The sequence below is a fragment of the Cynoglossus semilaevis genome, chromosome 12, assembly GCF_000523025.1.
Source record: "Cynoglossus semilaevis isolate Cse_v1.0 chromosome 12, Cse_v1.0, whole genome shotgun sequence".
NCBI classification, from domain to species: Eukaryota; Metazoa; Chordata; class Actinopteri; order Pleuronectiformes; family Cynoglossidae; genus Cynoglossus; species Cynoglossus semilaevis.
The window spans coordinates 2,306,381-2,310,705 of NC_024318.1; the positions used below are offsets into that span (position 1 = coordinate 2,306,381).

At 44.0% G+C, this 4,325-nt stretch overlaps 1 protein-coding gene across 11 annotated transcripts in view; it reads right to left on the minus strand.

Annotated features, from left to right (window-relative positions):
* kcnma1a (potassium large conductance calcium-activated channel, subfamily M, alpha member 1a) overlaps positions 1–4,325 on the minus strand; it is a 117,097-nt gene that overhangs the window by 93,480 nt on the left and 19,292 nt on the right. The window contains exon 1 of one of the 11 annotated variants that reach the window (XM_025060921.1): positions 1,799–2,463. The exons of 9 other annotated variants lie outside the window; for them this stretch is intronic. The gene's annotated coding sequence lies outside the window, so the exon portion shown is untranslated. Of the gene's footprint in view, positions 1–1,754; positions 2,464–4,325 lie in introns of those variants that run through there. One more of the 11 variants, XM_025060922.1, reaches the window with a different exon arrangement.

Sequence of the window (4,325 nt, forward strand, 5' to 3'; positions counted from 1 at the left end):
AAAAAAGCAGCCAGCACCAGTAACAGCAGCAGTAACAGCAGCAGCAGTAACAGCAACAGCAGCAGCAGCATTACTGTGTGTTACTGTACTGTGCATGCAAACACCCAGGAGTGGGGGGGGGGGGGGGGGGGGCACATGAATAATGGATGCCGTCACATACTGATGGACGCGCAGATGAGAAGGGACAGTGTAAACAAGCATTAGCTTCTAGTTCATTTGACTGGGAGAGAGAGAGAGAGAGAGTGGGAGAGGGCGAGAGGGAGAGAGAGAAGGACAGAGAGAGAGAGAGAGAGGGAGAGAGAGAGAGGCAGTGAGGCGATGAAGCTGGCTGCCATGGGAGAATCCATCTGCAGGCTATATATACACACCTGTGATGTCAACTGAGAGACAGAGACAAAGGTGGGGGGTGGGGGGGGCTAAAGTGTGCCCCAAGTAGGGTGGGGTGGGGGCAAAAAAGAGAAGAGCAGAGGAAGACTACAGCGACAACACAGACTCTGTGTGTTCTGATATTTGTTAAAGGCAGAGAAGCCAAATGATTGGCTAAAAAAACAAGGACATTTAATCAAATCTCAGTTTCCTCATTTCTGGCCGCACTACACACTACAGCCCTGTAGGTGGCAGTAAGAGACCTGTGGTTCTTCTGCCAGCCTAAAAAAGGTTGTGTCGTGTAAAAAGAATGAAGTTTGTGTTCACGACATATTTTCTGACTAAATGTATTAGAATATATATTAGTAATAAAGAAACCTCACGTTGACACCTAACTGTTAGCATGTAGCATAGCTTCTTCTTTTAGAACCTCTCCATGGACAGAAATAAAGACTTTATTATTAGTCTTCCACTAATTAGCAGATTACTCCAGAGACGTCGATGTTAATGAGACAGAGATACAACACAGGACAGGAAGGAAAACCAGGAGGACGTAGTGTAGGACGTCTCCATGACTGGGACAAGGAGACACTGAAGGAAGACAGAGCTGAGAATCAGAGGAGGAGGAAGAACAACGAGAAAAGACCGAGAAAAAAAAAACCAAACACAGGAGAGAAATGAGACAGAAATGTCTCCGTGTGACATGTTTGATTTAACAGGACTTGGCTTAAGAGCAGCTGTCGCTCAGGCTTCGCTTTAGTACAGCACACACACACACACACACACACACACACACACACACAAACACACACACAGAGTGACAGGATATTTTTAGATCAAACCCAGAGAGAAGCTACACATGCTGAACGTCAAAACACACACACACACGTCCTGAATGTTGATTATTTAAACCACAGCTCAGTCACAGTGTTTACAGAGGAGGGAATACACACACACCATCACACAAACAAACAAACACACACACACACACACACACACCCCCGCAGAGGAAGTCAGGTTTTATCTGGAGCTGTGACTTGTTGTCACTGACGACACGTTGAACCTGCTGTAAATAAAAATCAAGATATTTTTCAACACTTTTTTTTCGTCTACTACTTCAACTTTTTATACAAGTTCTGACATATTTACAATATATTTTAATTTTCTTTTACTATGACCACGCTGTTTTTATCTGTTTTGTTCGGCAGGTTAATCGCAGCGGCTAACGTTGTAGCGGCTAACGTTGTAGCGGCTAACGTTCTAGCGGTTAACGTTGTAGCAGCTAGCGTTAGCGACAACCACAGGATATTTACAGCCTGAAACAGAACTCATTCACATCGACTTCGACTGCAGAGGAAATGAAAGAACAGGAGAACGTGATGAGTGACCGGTGTGGTGTGGATTGATGACGCGGCTCAGCGTCGGTAATTACCGGTGTGGTGTGGATTGATGACGCGGCTCAGCGTCGGCCTCTCGTTCATACGACATCTTCAAACACCCCGGGATAAAAACAGCAGCTATGAATTGTGGGAGATTGAAAGGTCAGCACAGTTTCAGTCGTCCGTATCGTCTCTGAGTCGTCGGCGCAGATAAAAGACGGTCGGTGTCTTCACCGAGAAACTCTACTGTTGGCTGAGAATAACGTCCTCAGATTAGAACGGAGCGGACGTTCAATCAACACGCAGCTGCAGTTGTCTTTAAAATCACAGAAATTAACATTTTTAATTGTCAACATTTACAAAAACGACAAAAGAAAAAAAAATTTGATTTGAAGAAAATAGAGTTTGCTTCTTTAATTGTGGCCAATAAAACAGAGCATCTGTAGAAGGTGGTGAAGAATAAATAATGAAACCTGTCCAGAATGAAATGGTCATTAATTACGTGTGTGATGACTGTACTTTACTGCTCATTTTATTTCCTCCTCTCTCCTGTCGAGCAGTTAATTAGCTCGGCTGCATCTGCATTAAACTCATTATTTGTGATCATGTTCTTGTGAGACGGAGGCTGTAAATCCATTTTAGTGCCCTGCTGGTTACACTGAGGAACTGCAGTCTCCACAATCTTAGTGCCCTGCTGGTTACACCGAGGAACTGCAGTCTCCACAATCTTAGTGACCTGCTGGTTACACTGAGGAACTGCAGTCTCCACAATCTTAGTGCCCTGCTGCTTACACCGAGGAACTGCAGTCTCCACAATCTTAGTGCCCTGCTGGTTACACTGAGGAACTGCAGTCTCCACAATCTTAGTGACCTGCTGGTTACACTGAGGAACTGCAGTCTCCACAATCTTAGTGACCTGCTGGTTACACTGAGGAACTGCAGTCTCCACAGAGACGTTCACACTCACGTTCAGGCTTTGACTCTGGTTCTGAAGAGAAAAAATATAAAGTTTGTTGAGAAATAAAATCCAAGACAGGAAGAACTACTACTACTAGTACTACAATTACTACTACTACTACAACTACTACCACCACCACCACCACGGTGTCCAACAGGTCAGTGGACGTATGAAGGAGACAACAGACACCAACGTCTCCTGGCCGTCCACGGTCAGCTGCGCCGTCTTTAAACGCCTCAGTGCGGCTGGACGTTCAACGGTGACAACAGCAACGACCTTGTTGACCTTGTGATGCGTGGACCGCTGCTAAGAGTCAGGACCTCCATCTGTTAGACTTCAGCCTGGAGCTGTTGTCATCATCATCATCATCATCATCATCATCACTCTGAGGGACTCTCCTTCACACAAGGGCGTGTCTCCTGTGTGAGTGTGTGTGTGTGTGTGTGTGAGTGTGTGTGTGTGTGTGTGTGTGTGTGTGGGCAAAGATTGATTTCTATTTCATCCTGAGCTCGGTGTGTGTCAGCGCTGTTTACCACAACTATGAATCAGGACGGTGAGAACGTGGTCCATACCCACACACACACACACACACAGCTCATTATTTCCCTCTTTCTTTTCCCACGTCCCAGCAGGGTCAGCAGCTGCTTTATGAGAAGAGAACTAAATATTCTCAAGTCTCAACTAAAAGGTATTCTCAAAATAATAACTGTAAAAAATAGGTTTTTGAAAAAAGATTATTTTAATGAAGATTTCCTGGAGTTCACCCAGAAACACAGATCAGTTGAAGTTCCAGTTTCAGAGGAGGAGGAGGAGGAAACTTAGTTGAAGAAAATCCCAAAAACTTTTTTTAGCCAAATAACCAACTCTGGTGTCAAACAAATATCACAGCAACTAAAATTCATTTAAAAAACAAATGGAACTCAGCAAACGTAACGAGGCTAATGGTTAGCCAAAACAACAACAACAACAACAACAACAACAACAACACTCTAATTTACAGTTGATGCTAATTCTAACTTAAACATGAGTTCACTTCATCAGAGCCTTGAAAATGATTTCCTGTCTTAAAGGCGACGCCCTGATTGGTCAGTGTTCAATCAGTAACACAGCCGTCCACACACACACACACACACACACACATTTTGCTCATTATTCTCCTTTTACTACAGCCAAGTTTCAGCAGGGTCAGCAGCAGCAGCAGCGAGACGTCTCTTTTTATAAAGTTCGTCCAATTACACGAAGCCAGGATCGCAGTTTTGTGTCTGTACGACTGCAGACCTCTGCTGGAAACAGACGACGTTGTCTTTGCACACGGGTGGTCGGATGTTCACGGCTATAAATATAAACTGTTGGAAACTTAAAAAAAATCTAAGTCACTCTCCTTTAAAGACTGATTTAACACAGGATTAAAGAGCTGCGTATCATCTGCATAGAGGAGGAGTATAAATGTAATGATTATAAAGCAGTTTGACAGTGAAAATTTAAAAATATGTTTGGTTGGAAACAAAAACACAATCAAATTACAAATCGTTACAAAGTTCTGTGATCCAGGTTTGAACTGACAACAGGAACCAGCAGCAGCAGCAGCAGCAGCAGTAACAGCAGCAGCAGCAGCAGCAGCA